This window comes from Thunnus maccoyii, chromosome 3 (assembly GCF_910596095.1).
Source record: "Thunnus maccoyii chromosome 3, fThuMac1.1, whole genome shotgun sequence".
Lineage (NCBI taxonomy): Eukaryota > Metazoa > Chordata > Actinopteri > Scombriformes > Scombridae > Thunnus > Thunnus maccoyii.
Window position 1 is genome coordinate 36044953 of NC_056535.1, and position 17175 is coordinate 36062127.

The 17175-nt window shown below is 39.5% G+C and overlaps 1 long non-coding RNA gene across 1 annotated transcript; it reads right to left on the reverse strand.

Moving 5' to 3' along the window:
* Window positions 1-10935: 10935 nt before the first annotated feature.
* On the reverse strand, window positions 10936-14052 carry LOC121889691. The gene is made up of 3 exons (XR_006093602.1): window positions 13910-14052; window positions 11364-11499; window positions 10936-11279 (listed from the first exon to the last, which is right to left on the reverse strand). It is a non-coding gene; the product is annotated as an uncharacterized LOC121889691 (long non-coding RNA).
* Between the last annotated feature and the right edge of the window lie 3123 nt (window positions 14053-17175).

Sequence of the window (17175 nt, forward strand, 5' to 3'; positions counted from 1 at the left end):
GGGGCCTCAGGCCAAATTTCTTCAGGTGCCTGAGGCTATGCAGATGCAGTTGAGCCTTTTTAACAACAGTGGTGGTGTAGCTAGCCCACGTCAGGTACTCATGGATGTTAACTCCCATATATTTGAAGTTGTCCACCCTCACCACCACTGTGCTGTTGATGGTGACTGAGGGGTGAGTGCCCCTCCATTCCTGTAATCCACAATGACCTCCTTGGTCTTGGAGACGTTCAGGAAGAGGTGGTTGTCCTGGCACTACTATTCCCGGGTGGTCACGTCTCTGTAGGTCATCTCGTCACCGCGGCAGATCAACCCCACAACTGCTGTGTTGTCCGCAAACTTCACGATGGTGTTTGAAGCCTGTGTTACCACGCAGTCCTGGGTGTAGAGGGAATATGGGAGGGGGCTGAGGACACAGCCCTGTGGCGCTCCCATACTGACAGTCAGTGGAGAAGAGGTGCAGTTGTCCACTCTCACCACCTGGAGGCGGTCCATCAGAAAGTCCAGGAACCAGTCACACAGTGCTGTGTTCAGGCCGAGATCCTTGAGTTACTTACAGGTCTGGAGGTCACTATGGTGTTGAACGCTGAGCTGTAATAAATGAGCACCATCCTCACATAGGTGTCCCTTCCCTTCCCGGATAAATACATTTGTATTGTTGGTGTATACTGATACAACAACAGGAGGGCTGAAGCCAGCTCTTGCAAAGAGAGACCCGTCAGCCTGAACCTGCACAGAAGAGGCTCGATGGCCATGCTGTAAATCTTGCCTGAGATGGGGCCTGCTCCCGACAGCTCAACCCTCCCCCCACCCTCACTACACAACAAGCACAACAAAGCAAACAGCTTTACTCAGGACAGGAACCCCCCCCCCTGCCGCTGCCCCCCCAAACACCAAAAGCCTGCAAGGTAGAAAAAAGAAAAGCATGATCTACATTGTCAAAAGTCTTCCTCTGATCAATAGATATAATACCAACATTGATATTATATAATTTACAGATATCAAACATCTCAGAAATAAATTATCCAGCATAGAAGAAGTGTCTGGAACACAGTAGGACTGATCTGCACCTGCATCAACTATCAACAGTTCAATAAAGATTTTCAGTGTTTGATAAAACCTTGGAGAGAATCTTATATTCTGTGCATAAAAGAGGTACTGGTCTACAGTTTTTTTAAAAGGGATTAAATCTCCCTTCTTAGGCAGCAGAGAGAGAGCTGCATGCCTACAGGGAGCAGGAAGTGTCTTTTTATACACTCTTTAAAAACGTCCAGTAGTTCCTGTCCCAAAACCCTCCAGAAGTCTGATGGTAAGCTGTCTATTCCTGGAGCTTTGCCTGGTAGTGGTCAGTTCATCCAGAGTTATGTGCGAGCTTAAGGTGTCCTGATCCTCTAGACTCAGCTGAGTCCACATCACAGCTGCCTGCCCTGAAAAAGTCTGTGTAGGAGTCCACTGCATGCTTCCTCATCTCAGCTGAATCTGCAGGTCACCTTTCCATCAGGAGACAAAGACGCACCATTTTAATTCTCCGAACAACTGACTTCTCTAAAGTAAAGAAGAAAGTGGTTGTTGCATCCATGTCCTGCAATCTGGTGAAGCGTGGACTAAAGTTCTTTGGCTTTTTCTTGCAGGAAAGGGACATTTTTTTAAGGGATCATTATTCTGCTGATCAGTTTGTGATCACAAGTCTGTCTGGACTGGACCCAGTCTTGGCCAAGTTATGGTACCAGTATGTTTACATTTTGACATATAGCCTACAAAGGTAACTTCTTATCCTCATTTCAGACGAGACTGCTATTTCTTTTTCTTTTTTTGTTTCCTATTTTATCATGAGCTGATCTCTAATTTATATTTGGATATTGATGGTGGGGATTTTAGTTTTTCTGTAGTTGTGACAACTGAAACTTATAACACACTAAGGAGCGCCGTTTGTCTCTGCATACAGCAGCGTAATTGAAAAGTACCGAGTGTGTTCAGGGAGTAGTAATTTGTGGGGGTATGTATTTTATGTTTGCACGTATCACTACATATTTTGTGTCAGTGTGTGTGTGTGTGATGGTGTCAGCAGTCAATCCCTTATTAACCTCTGATGATCATGGCTAATTCATTGCTGACCAGGAGTAATGATGACAATATTACAGTTAATTGTTTTAGAACACCGAGGGTGTTATTCATCATCATATTATCATATATTCACTACGTAACTTCAACACACACACAGGCTTATTCTATGGAGAGACTTCAACTGTGTGTTAAGCCCGGTATTGGATTCCTCTTCTAACACTTCCTACGATGTAAGAAGATCAGTGAAGACTATTAATTCCTTTCTACAGATGTATAATATGTCTAATCCCTTGTGTTTCCTATATCCTGATTTAAGACATTACTCATTGTCTTGTGCATCATTCCTATACTCGCATTGATTATTTTCTAGAGATGGCACGTATGACGACATGTCGTTTCTGACCATGGACCCTTGGCATTTTAACAACATCTCACTTGCTGATGAGGCATTTGTTACCTGTATCAATACACAAATTGATATTTTCTTGTCCATAAATGATACGCCAGATGTTAGCAAATCCATTCTCTGGGAATCCCTTAAAGCTTGTCTAAGAGGAGAGATTATTTGATATGCCTCTTCAGAGGGCAGGACTACTAGGAAACGGCATCTTAAAGATCTCTCTGACCAAATTCAACAATTTGACTATAAATACTCAACTGCTCCCACTCCTAAACTTTTCAAGGAGAGGTCAACTCTGCAGACAGAGTTTCATATGATGACCATCCGCCGTACAGAACAGCTACTATTTCAATCTTTCTCTAGCCTGTATGAACATTCAGATACGACGGCCTCTACTCTGATCACAAGCATCCTTAAACACAAATCTCAGATTTATAATGATGAGCAGGACATTAATAATGAGTTTATAATCTTTTATTCCTCTCTCTATACTTCTGAGGTGGTCCATGACCCATCAGCACTCGATTGATTTTTTTCAGAGCACAAATTTACCTGAAGTTAGTGAAACATTCATGGAGCAATCAGAAGAACTTCTGTCTACGGTGGAAACCAGAGCAGCCCTTTACAATACGCAAAACGCAAAAGCTCCAGGACCTGATGGATTTATCAATTAAGAGATTTGGGGACAAGTTGCTGCATGTCTTGCTCTTTCTGAGGAATCCTTTGTTGAGGGCAAAAAAAGGAGATAAGGATCCACATTATATTATGCTTAGCTGTGTGTCATTGTGTCCTATATTGCGCCTTAATGTGTATATTCAGATATGTAAGGAACCTGCAGTTACATACATGCTCATTAGGTGTCCAGAGGTCAGAAATATAGTTGGTGGCCAGAGTCTGTCTCACATTACCAGTTAACAAAACTCCACCTCAACATTTTTGGACAGGATGACTGAATCTCTACAACGCTGCACAAGACATTCAATCATTAACAGTATAATAAATATTCTGATTCTGTCAATGTGCTGCAGGCCTCCAGCTGGCAAACACACCTCTGAAACGTTTTTTTTTTTTTTTTAAATGGAAACACTGCTGCAGAGCTGAGGGTGATGAATCCCTGAACTTAACAGTATCAGATTTAGCTCTGACTTCCCTGTGAGCGCTAATCAATTGTGTAAATGTGTGAGACAATGCATTATGAGGCAATATGAAAGTTGCATGATGAAAATTGTGAATAATGAGAAAAGAGAGGAGTGTGATAAGTGCAATGTAGACTTTTAATGTGGTAAATAAAATGGCGGGAAGTTGCCATTGCATGGATTTTTTTTTTTTTTTTACCCAGTATGAGAATGAATCCTGGAGCTGTTTTGCTTTGTGTTTTGTGTTTCTTGCAGAAATCAGTAGAGCTGCCACTTGATTAGTTTTAATCAATTTCCTTTTAGTTGGTTCACTTCTTATCTTTTCCACTTGCAGTTTTAAATTCCTTGTTTTTTTTTATTATCTTATTCTGCTGTGTTTGCACTTCTTTTGTCTTATTTATAGAAAAGAAGAAACACTGAGCTTGCTCGCAGTGTTACATCTTAAGTTTCTCCACCTTGTGCTTCGGAGAAAACTCTTAAACCGTTGAACTCGACTGACTGGCTTCTGTGTATTTTCCTCCCCGGAGCTGTCGTGTCCTTTTGTTGCTTTTGCAAACTTGCAAGACCAAATTTTCTGTCTGAGATATTCTGTTCTTGGCAGTTGCTGAATAGAGCAGACAAATGATTGAGTCAGAGCAACATGGCAGCCTTTGACTGGGAGGACAGGAACTCGCGTAGAAACAGCACAGAGGAGATTGAAACACAGTGAGATACAAAAACTGAAGAGACACGAGAGTATTATGAAGGAAAAATACAGATTCTGTTCATTATCACTGTAGTTTGACATTTTAGCCACAACATTATTGCTTGAAATGTGTTGTACAAAAATGATTTGGCCATAGACATTACAATTTACTCTTTGTCACAGTCTGTGCAAACTAATAACTACTAAAAACTACTAACTCATATTCCATAATAAACTTTGAAATTACATTATAGGAACTAACTTAAACGCAAAATATGTAATATCAGTCGCTAGGCGTCTCAATCAAAATAATAACAAAAGATGGAGTGTGATGACGGTGTGAAGTAGCAAGGGATCATGGGAGTTGTTGTCTTTGTTGTTAAATAACCAGCTTCTCCTGGATAGGATTACTCCAGTGTTAATCGTTCGGGATGTTTTTACCGGGAGCTGAATTATCCACAGAGGTCTCCTCCTCTCCAGAAACAAACGTACACGCAGATTAAAATCGTTAAAATACTAATTAAAGCTGTTTCACCTAAAAAAATCAATATTTCTCCGACGATGTACGGTGACCACCGGACTTCCTGGAGTGGCTGTTAGCTGAGCTGCTGCTAACGTTTGTCCAGTTTATTTCTCTGATAACTTAAGATCCAGATGTCCAATGACTAAAATCCTTCTTCCGGCTAAAAGATATAGTTAAAAACCACCTAAATTTATCATGAAAATGTGGCATAAAACTGAATAAAAGTCCATTTATAACAGTTTGTGTGGAACAACCACAATGCCGATGTATTATCTTGTATGTGTGTAAGTTACTCTTTGGTAGACGCCATTGTAGCGGACAAACACAGCGCCGCCATGTGCATCTTGTGCGTGTTTACTCTTTGGTAGAGGAGGTATGACGCCATCGACAGGCGACCAAATGAAACGGTCCGTTACTTTGATTAAATTACAGATTTCTCTGGGTTTGAACATTGTTGGAAACATTTGGGATAATGTAAGCACACAACTCAACAACATATATAACATAGGTCTAGTTGTTTTTAGACATTTTAATGTGGAATAATTACATATTATACCTTTAAATACACAGGACTATAAGGGCATTACAATCAGAGTTGAAGTATTTTATCATTCACTGTATTAATCAGTGACTATTTTGATAATAATAACATTTATTTACATATAGAACTTATCAAAACCAGAGATTACAAAGTGTTTTGGAGGGACAAAATGGAAAAAGAAATGAAAAAATGCACCTATAAATACACAAATCTATCCAAGTTGATTAAGGTTATAAAACAGTTTACAATAAAAAATACATTTTCAGAAGCAATATAAGAGGTTATTCAACTATTTTACTAAAAAAATGATTAATCTCTTAAATAATTTTTTTAAAAGCAAAATTACAGAAATTTTGATACTTCCCAGTTTGTATGTATTTATTTGATTATATTATGTGCAAATAAACAAACACTAACACTGAAACACATGCTGCATTGTTTCCTGTATAATTACACTGTAAATTCATGTTTATTAATGACAAAATACTGATCATAAATTGTGTCAAAAACTGGGTTTGATTTCATAAAAATCTGAAGGATTATAACTTTAATAAAAAAAAAAAACTGTAGTTTACAAAGTTGTGTCTCAGTTGTACATGTATTTACTTTTCATCCCCAGCAGGCCTGATGTTTTTAGAACAGCTTGTCCCCGTTTTTTTTTTTTTTTGCTGCTGTGCTGTTATAATCCGGATATCAGATGTAGGTGAATGCATTTTAATTACAATTTAATCTGACAAGGAGATCTCGCCGCATAAAATAATAATAATAATAACAATAATAATAATGACGATAATAAAGCTTTGTGAGCTCACGGCATACACACAGTATCCGGGTCATATGGACATTTGAGTAATCGCCTGAAACATGGGATTAATATCATTAACCTGATTGCATCAGACATGCAGGAGTGTGTGTGTGTGTGTGTGTGTGTGTGTGTGTGTGTGTGTGTGAGAGAGAGAGAGAGAGAGAGAGAGAGAATTCCTGTACGTGTGTAGGTCTACATATGATATGAGAGAGTGGATGTCCATATCTATACATGAACATGACTCATTACCAGTAATGGTGTGTGTGTGTGTGTGTGTGTGAGACAGGTATTCCTCATGTTGTGGGGACATAAACCAGTTAACAGACATTGTGGGGACTTTTGGGGAACAACAGCATGTCCCCATAATGTAAATCATAAAATTTTAGAATGCATACTTTGGTTTGAGGTCAAGGTTAGGTTAAGTCTCCAGGAAATAAATGTAAGTCAATGTAATGTCCTCCGAAGTGACAGAAACACAACTGTGTGTGTGTGTGTGTGTGTGTGTGTGTGTGTAGTTCTTTATTTATTGTGTCATGCACATTAAGCGTCCAGCCCCACATGGACTCATAAGACACCAAAATACAGCTGCTGTGGTGAAACATTTGTCAAACAGACAAGAACAACACATTTTTCAAAAAAAAAAAATAAATAAAAAAGAACTTTGTTTTCTGCATCAAATAAAATCAGCCACAAAAAAAAAGCTTCCTGTCCTCAAACACAGCTCAAGTTCTTTATCATCATTCATCCAGAAAAAAAATTATTCAGCAATTAAGGATATTTTACTAAATAAATCATCACATAATGAGCAATAAAACATAAAACGGAGTGTTTTCTCTTCAGGGAGACATTAAACAACCTGCCTGTTTCTGTACCAGAACGTAACCAGTAATGTACCAGTTAGTCTGCTGATATCATGACTTCATGTTTTTGGAATATCTTTGTTCAAAACAGTCATGTTTGTGTTGTGGTGGTGTTCTGCGTTCCCACTCTTTATTATGGACGCTGTTTATAGCAAATCAAATATTTCTCAGTCCAGTCATCCTTAAATGTTTTTCACTGTCGACTTATTGTTGATCTGGAAGAAACTGGTTTGGGCCTGAAAGGACTCTGCAGTGACACACCTGTTGTTACACCACGCCTTCAAATGTAATTCACAATAAAAACCTGTATACATCTACTGTCGTCTGAAAGACGTTTGTATTGTAGATAGAGACACAAGACAGTCAGTAGATATTGATCAGCGTCTCAAGATCTGGGTCCAGCGAATGCTCCGTGGCCGTAGGTGCTATCATCTTCCTTCTCGCTCTGCCCCGTCTTGTTTTTGTTGTCTACAAAGAGGACAAAGTCGAGGAGGATGGTAGTATAAGGGTTTCAAATCAGGTTATATTAAAAGCACCAAACGCTGAGACCAGAGAGATGAGCAGACAACCAACAGGAGTTTATTTCATTACACACGAACATAAAGAATTCAGAAAATCACCAACGCAGCTCTCCTTCAACTTCACACCTATTTATACCAAAAGCAGACGTGACTTCCTGTCTGTGTTTTTGGTACTTTGGTGAGAAAAATGATCACTAGGATTTTGACCAATGGGTGTAGATGTCTCTGCACCATTTGGACATTTCGTAATGTCTGCTATGTGTGTTTGTGGTGTACTTTGCTCCCCCCTTTCCTAATATTTCCAGGTGTCTCCTGTTTGTCTGGTGGCCTGATGTTTTTTGGACGGGGTCAATGACCGGCGTAGGTCAAATCGATCCGGTAAAAGTTTTGTTTTCCCAGAGATTGTAACCAGAACTTTCAAAAACAATCTCCTTTAAAGGAGTTGTTTTCACCTAGTCATTGGTGTTGTGCAACCTTTAGTGTTTTGTGTATTACTTCTTCTTTATTTTCGCTTCCACAGTAGTGCCTCCTCCTCATCCTCACTCGCTGTGGCACTGCATGGCAGGCTAAACGATACAGAGCTGTTTCTATAAAATGAACAAATAGATGTGCGTGACCAGGCTGACCTTGAGCTGCAAGGATTAGTCAATTGATTAATCGATCGACAGAAAATTAACTTATTTTATATAAATTTGCTGCATTTGTGGGTTTTCCATTGTATATAGCAAATTGAAACTTTTGGGTTGTTACACTGAGCTTTAGGAAATTGTAACGGCATTTGTCAGATTAATCAATTATGAAAAAAAAAAGTCAGTTGCAGCTAAAGAGGCTGGGAACCACTGGTTTAATCTTTAACAATGTTCTGTATTTTTAACATTTTGAATGTAAAATCTGAATCTGAGACGTAACTGCAGCTGCAGGAAAAATGTAGTCCAGTAAAAAGTAGAAATATTTCCCTCTGAAATGTAGTGGAGTAGAAGTATAAAGTAGCATCAAATGGAAATACTCAACACTGCTGCAGTTATTCGTGTCCCCATCGGAAGATGAAACTTAATATTTTTGACCTCTGATCTTTCTTCCTGTACTGCTGTCAGCTTTCATTTCCACTTGTATACAAGAAACATCTAAATCAAACGGGCAGGTTGCTGTGACATTCACTAAACAATGATGTGATGGTTGTATTAATGAACGCTACACACTAATTATGGAGTTTTAATGGGAGCAGAGGTTTGCCAGGAATGACATGTTGAAGATCTGAGAATGAATACTTAATGATTTTTAAATGCATTTCACTTTCAGTTAAATTTTGCATTAAAAAGTAATTAACCTGTGACCTCTGTGGTGCAACCCCACAGCGCCGGTGTCACTGTGGCTGCATGATCAGGTTGTCATGAAGACAAGATTAGACTTCAGGTTCAGGGTATTACAGGTATTAGTGTAAAAGCTCAGGTGTCATTTGAACGCTGATCTGGAGTCTGTTCATCAATCCCTCCAACATCGTTGGGATTAAAGCTGTGGAAACTGAATAAATGTGTTGTCTGCTCTCAAGGGCCACACACACACACACACACACACACACACACACACACACACGTTAGATACACTCGTATGATCCGGTGTGATCTTCTACTGTAGTTTAATTCACTGTACAAACAAGATGGACTGAATATAATGTTGTATCAGATACATTAGATTGTACAAGTGTGTCTGATAAAATCAATCAATCAGTTAAATATATACAAATCATATTTTTTTGTTTTTTTAATAAATTTTTAAACATTTTCTACACATGTACTGATTTTAGACTTATATATCTCAGCACCTACATTCATGTTCCCTGCAGGATAAATCCTACCGACTTTGGTGATCCTCTGATTTCTCTTCTAGCGCCACCATGAGGTTGATATTCATGCTTTTGAGTGAAATGGCTCAACAACTATTGGATGAATTGTCATGAAATTAGTTTCACACATTCATGTTTCCCTCAGGATAACTTTTAATAACATCTATTGCCATCATCTGATTTTAATTTGTCCAATACTTTGGTTTATGACCAAATACCTGCAGAACAATGACATTCAGCCTCAGCTGTACTTTATGTTTAGTGCTAATTACCGAATGTTATAAAACATAAGCATGTTAGCATTGTCATTGTGAGCATGTTAGCATGAGGTAATGGTAAGGTATAAGGTATTTATAGGCTACTACGTTCCAAAAATGCCCTTTTCTGTATGCAACATCTTTCATATGTTTAACTGGCGTTAGTTTGATTAAAAATATAACATATTAAGATGTGCCACCCCTTTTTAGATCAGCTGATGACTGGCCCTTCCTATATTGACCCTCCCCCCCATCTGCCTCAGTGCCTGTCAGTTATGAGGAGACTGACCAACTCCTCTATGCTGGACAACAAAAACAAACCTCTGCAAAGCAACAATATACCTCAACCCTACCTCAACCCTAAAGGGATTAAAAAAATTGAGCTGAAAGGCATATGCATCAGGTCAATAGCCAGTAGCTCACGTCAGCTGGTCGGTGCTCTGGCAGGCCTGAACCAAAACATCTCAGGCTCGAGAGCCCAAACACAGGCCAGCCACACCGAAACGATAGGGGCCATGGGTTGAATCGTTGCTGCGCTTGAGTCTAATGCATCGGTTGTGAGGGGTAAGAGGTCACGTCAGGAGGGCCCCGCTAGAGTGCCACTTCCATCCAAACCACCTGATGGCTATTAAGAGAGAGGAAAAAATAAGAAAATGACCAAACTCAACTGAATGGAAATGTAAGCCCATGAGTTTACTAAATGATTTGTTTATTCGTTTATATAATGACCCTATTTGTCTTTCACTTTGTGCTCTCGTTTTTATTCCCATGTGTTTCCAAAAATGAGGACGTATGGGGAGTTTTATCCAGCAACTGTGTCCTGTCACTGCAACCTAACAGAATATATGAGTTAGAGCGGAGCTGTCCATGGTCCTGGTTCTTTAAGCTAAAATAAATCCCACTGTGACCTATCAGTGAGGCTAGTGAACTACTATTTCCAGGGTGATAAGTTGAGTTGTGTTGATTGTTTGGGTTTTACTGATGTATTTGCTTTTGTTTGTGAAGCACTCTGCGATTAGTGAACGACCCGTTTACCTCCTGAGCCACAGCTGCCGCCGAGTGTATGGATGTTAAAATATTAACAGATTGTATTTACAGACGATTGTCTTGTTTAGGTCGAGCGAAGAGGAACTGTTGCCGAGATGTTTGCAACTGAAAACACAGCTTATCAGTTTTATTTAGCGCCAAATCACAACAAAAGTTATCTCAAGACACTTTTCATATAGAGCAGGTTTAAATATCGTTAAAAAAAACGGACGACTGGAAACGTTGAAAAATGGAAACACAGCATTTTACCCAAAATAATGTTTAATGATGTTTTCTCTGACATGCCTGCCCTCATCTGCTCGCACATCTGGCAAGGTGGCTCCTCTTCTTCAGGCTCATCCTCGTGCTCCTCAAGACGCAGACTGGCTCTCATGGTTACGTTATGGAAGATGTAGCAGATCTGGCATACCATGGGGGGACTGTACATCATTGCCCCACCGCTACGATCCAGGCATCTGAATCAGCTTTTCAGGATGCCAAAGGTGCGCTCAGTCACACCACGTGTCCTGATGTTTGCCCGGTTGTAAGCCTCTTCCTTGTCCGTTGATGGATTGCGCGCTGGATTCATCGTTCATGGTTGCAGTTGGTAGCCGCCGTCACCTATAATACAAAACCACATATTTTTTACCTACATTTGCCATCATTATTACAGTACAAATGTTTTCTAAAATAAAACTTTCTTACTCATTAACCAGCAGTTGTCATCCATGTTCTGCACCATTCTGTGGACACTGCTGTTCCTGAAGATGTAGCTGTCATGCACAGACCCGGGGAATTTGGCAACTACATTCATTAGGACACTATTTCCGTCGAACACTGCCTGTACGTTGATAGAATGACTGTGAATGACTCCTATTTCTGAACACATTCTCGCTGTCCCATGGTGGTACTAGAGAGACATGTGTACAGTCAATAGCACCCACAACATTCAGGGAAGCCAGAAACATTAAAGAATGTTTACTTTGTCTCCTCTATTTCCCATCAGTTTTGGGGGAATCTTATGAATCTGCCCACATGGCCCTGCAGACAGATGATTGTGAGAGCCCAGAGAGACATGTGGTGGGTGTCTAGAAGGAGCCAGATGCAAAAATCTGAAGTGTTGACATCAGTCTCACAATGCCAGGTACTGCATGGCATCTTTGAGTGGGCACGCTAAATGTCATCCTTGATGTCATTGACTAGAGCGAGGACTGTATGATCTGGCAACCTGTATGTGCAAACGATGTCTCTCTCACTTAAATCAAAAAGTGATATTCTCATTTGAAATATCTGCTCGAGCACGCCCGGCATGACGATGCCTTCGCCTGGCTACAATCACTGCTGCCGTGATCACTGGAAAGTCAGGGCATGACGGCCCTTATTCAGTCACCACCCGGCTGAGTGCAATTTGTCCTTGTTTTGCGTCTGATTAACTAAGTGAAGCTGTTTCTAGTGTTTCAGGCGTTTCTCCACATTTCAGCCCACAGATTGGTCCATAATGAAAACTGCAGAGAGCACAAACGCCTCAAATTATGTGTCTTTAATTAACAGAGGGGCGCACACACACACAGCTCTCCACAATCACAAACCAACTTTCATGTATTTTGCTTCTTTAACTTCTGTAGTTATAACATAATCTACTGAAATGTTCATCAATATAGCTAACAGCTATTAATGTGACAGGTCTGTTAGATTAATGTCTGAATCTCACAGTAATGTTGATTTTTTGAATTTTAGAGGTGATGTGATTGCAGACAAAGTCAATGGAAAGACGTAAATAGATGCAAAGACATATCTGCGTGAATTGAAGATATTTCAACTTGTGCTTATGTAATCATGAGGTTAAGTAAGGTTACCCAAATAACTATCCAAGACTCAAATTAAGGAACTACACAGATATCTCAATTCTCTCTCCTTCACTTGTTTCCCCTTTTAGCTGATCTCCATCTTTCAACGCTGTATCACAGCTTCAGCCTCGATAAGTGATGACACTATGGCAGGAATAACACTCACAAATTGGCTGGTTGAGCAAATAATCCCAAATTTGCACGATGAATGGATGCAAGGCAAAAATCCACTTCATGTTCTGTTTGAAAACTTAAGAGCATAAATGTTGATTTTATTAGATTGTTGTTTTTTTAAAAAAACTACCATTCTTATCTAAACATGGAGTGAACCAAATGACATTTGAGTAAGGTTACGTTCCAGGGCTGGATTTGTATTATCTACATTACTATAAATGTCAGTGAGATTTTGAATGAGGTTTTGCTTTTTCTTGAAGTTCTCTGTGTTCCTTTAGCGATACTCTTATACAAACCTAACTTTGTTGAGCTGTCTTTTTAGTTCAGTGCAGTTTTATTTCTATTTTTTCTGATGAGTTCTTACAAGTGAATTGATTTGATTTGTCTCCTTGAAGCAGCAGTTCAGGAAGTGTGTGTGTGTGTGTGTGTGGACTGTAAGGGTTAAAAGCCCCCCCCAAAGCCTCAGGCAAAATATCATCAGTCTTACTTACAACTTCAGAAAATAACTTCTACCTTAATTGATCATTCTTTCAGGACCTTTAGTTCCCCCCTGAGCTGAGAGCAAGACAGCGATCATTAACTAAGCTAATCAGCTAATCAGACCAAGAGAGCAGGAGACACTAGTGCTGGAATACAACACACTTTCAGGTGTTATAGTAATAAAGTTGTAATAACTAAGCCAGGTATTACGGTAAGCCTACCCCAACATGTTGGACCTGATGACTAATACGTGAACAAAGTGATGAATAGCTTTTGCTTTTGTGAGCGCGCACTAGTGCACTCAGGACTTTGGAAAATAAGCCAAGGGGACTGAACCATTAGGAGGCATATTGGATGTAAAGACTCTGTTTTAATAGGGCATGGGTTTTGATTCTCTTTCGAACCTTATTTAAAAAATACATGGTTTGTTGACTGGTTGGTTACAGCGGAACAGTTCTGTGAAAAATATAAGATTCTGTATCAACAGGAGTCAAACCTGGCTGCTACCATTTTGATCTGGAAGTACCCTGATGAGAAGAGAGGAGATCACTAGCCTATTACATCATCCAAAGCCGGATGTCCCCTCAATTGTCACATCCTGCCTGGACTTTGTCTGTTGTTTTTGGACTCTTTGTGTTTTTGTTCTCTTGGGTTTTCTATGTTGCACTTGTGTCGCCTGTATTTGTTTTTCTCTGTATTTCTCTTGTGTGTTCCTTAACTCCTCCCGTGTTTATGTGCTTCTCCTCTCACCTGCCCTGCATCACCCTCGTTAGCCCGGCCCTGCTCATAGTGTCCTCCCCAGTTTATCAGCTCCCAGTCTGCTCGTGTGTTGTGTCACCTGTTGTCTGATTACTTGTTTTATTTTGAAATGTTTTCTCCTTGTGTTTTGTTACCTTTTACTTCCTGTGTTTTCCCGCCTTTGTTGATTGCCTCATGTGTTTCACCTGTGTCTTGTTTCACTCACATGTGTTCAGTTTGTAATCAGACTCTGTATTTATAGTCCAGTTTTCAGTTCAGTCTTTGTCGAGTCATCTGCGGTTATGGTTAGTGTTTCAGTGTTTCATGTTTATCATTAAATATTCTGCGTCTGATCCTGCCTGTTGTCTCCTGCATTTGGGTCCACCTGCTCCACTCACTACATAACTACAGAACCTTATTAAACATGATGTTTAGAAACCAGAGTTACGGACAGGTAATCATTTGTCTGGAGATAGATGCTGGTAAACAACATTAGTCAGTAAGAAAATAAAGCAGAAACTAGCACATGAACATTTCTTCTTTGTGTCTGATGCAGTGGTGGAAAGTAACTAAGTACAATTACTCAAGTACTGTATTTAAGTACAATTTTGAGGTACTTGTACTTTAGTACTAAAATCGTTAAGTAATCATTCTCAGCTCTTCAACAGGTAACTTCTGGCAAACCTCTGCTCCTTTAAACCACATAATTAGTGTTTAGCGTTCATTAATACAACCATCATATCATTGTAAATGGACTGTACTTGTAAAGCGCCTTTCTAGTCTTCCAACCACTCAAAGCGCTTTTACACTGCGAATCACATTCACCCATTCACACACATTCATATGCTGAATGGATACAGGGGCTACCATGCAAGGTCCCAACCTGCCCATCAGAGGAGATCTAGTCGTTCACACACTGATGGCACAGTGAATATCACAGCAACCTGCCCGTTTTATGTGGACACTTCTTGTGTACAAATGGAAATTAAAGCTGACAGCAGTACAGGAAGAAAGGTCAGAGGTCGAAAATACTAAGTTTCATCTTCCAATGGGGACATGAATAACTGCAGCAGTGTTGAGTATTTCCATGTGATGCTACTTTCTACATTTCAGAGGGAAATATTGTACTTTCTACTCCACTACATTTATTTGACAGCTTTAGTTACTTTTCAGATGAAGATTTGACACAATGGATAATATAACAAGCTTTTAAAATACAACACATTGTTAAAGATGAAACCAGTGGTTTCCAACCTTTTTGTCTTTTGACGTCTTACAAAAAGCAGTGTGTAGTCGGGGTCACATTTCACATGTCTATGAGTTGTTAACAGCTCCACCAAATAGTGATTTTTCCCTCTAAACTTCTCACATGCTTTCATTTCAATAAATGTTCAAATGATCCAATATTTCAGCAAAAATCAAAGATTAGAGAAAAAGTCCAAAAACTAACCCCCCCCACCCGCCACCCCCACACACAATAAGTTGTAATTTAACCTTTTTGTGTCTGCATCTTCAGTAAACTGCTTAGTGACTCCTAATTACCTCTGTATGTTTGCCAACAATGTCAGGGATTTAATTCTTTTCTTTCTTTCTTTCTTTCTTTTTTTTTTTTTTTTTTTTTAAATATAATTCAAATAAGCCTTTACAAGTGAACCACTGGGGTGTGACATGTAGTCTGGTCCATAATCCTGAAAGAATTGTTTACCTCTGAGAATAAGGGGAGTGATTGTTTTGCTAGAGCAGTAGAGCTCATTATTGTGGTATTAAGGGGAGAGGGGGAACGATTGCTATTGCTAAAAAGAGAAAACAAGGGAACATGAACCATCTGCCTGCGATGAAAGCAACAAGGTTTCCACAAGAGAGAGAAACAGAGAAAGATATTTCAAGGAAAACATTGTAACTACCTCAATTTCTCACCACATATTAACTATGTGTTTGTTGTTCTGTTGTCCAAAGTCATTGCAGCGGCTTGCAATTAGGGCAAAGGCTGAACACTCCAAAAAGAGGAAAAAGAAGAAATAAACAACTCTTACTGCATTTACTGTGTTATTAATGAAGAAGTGGTGATCAAGAACAAACGTTACAATCAGATGTGGACAAGAACAATGCAGCAAAACCACCAGGAAACCCTAATAGCTGTGGTGGGTAAGAAGCAGATTTGGTAACAATCATAGACTGTAACATGGATGTAGTCCTGTAATGGACTCCTATTTTGTAGCCAGTAGTGACCATATTTGGACTAGAGGGTGGATCTGACTGTAATGCTAGCTGCTAGCTTGGTTAGCACGGTGCATTTACAGTCTTTGGTTAACCGTGATGATGCTGATGTTAATTTTTGCTAGCGAAAAACAGGATTGAAACCATGAAAACAAAATGTACTTACTGGAAAAAACTGAGCATTTGACTCCTCAGAAGGTCTTTTAATACAACCAAATGCTGAACAAGACTTTTTTTGAGGTGACCAAAATGTTAGCTGCTAGCGACAGCTATACCTATGCTCTGTGAATCCGGGGTTACGTTACGTTACTGAACCAACGTTGTCGCCGTGGTAGCGACTTGCCTGTGACAGCACCCACCTGTCACTCAAAGCGGCAACACCCTTAATTATGCATAACTTTAAGCCTTAATAAAATTTAAACAGATGAGTTATATAAACCCCCGTACAGTTGTCATGAAGAGGGAAATTAGCTATAGAGAACAAAATCATTCTTAATACCAGGCTGTAAACATGTTTATTTCTGCTGTAAAGTTGGACATTTTAACATGGGGGTCTATGGGGATTCACTTGCTTTTGCAGCCTCAAATGGCCATTTGAGGAACTGCAGTTTTTGGCACTTTCGCATCGGCTTAATTTTTCAGACCCGGAGGTTATATTTCTCAATAGAGTACATGAAGTTTGGTAGTTGTGTACTTGCTTACTTACCAGCTCAGCTTCAATACTGACACTGACGGACTTTCTTAGAAGGAAAAATAACCTTGTGAGATGCAGTCAATTACGTAATCCAATCTGTAATGCAGATAAAAAAAATCCAATCTCTTATCTGTTATATATGAAATAAATCTGAATTTAATAAAGACTGATCTGTTCATTTTAATATATTTGCATTTATAGACTTTATTGAGATGTGTTGATATCTAGTCATATAAGGAACCCAAAGTCCACAGAGGCAGTGCTGTTGTTCTGTCCAGTAAAAAGAAACCCAAAATGTATCTTCCAAAAGGAATCATATCAAATGTCAGACAGCAGCAAATTAGAGGATCAGAGATGTAGGTTGGTG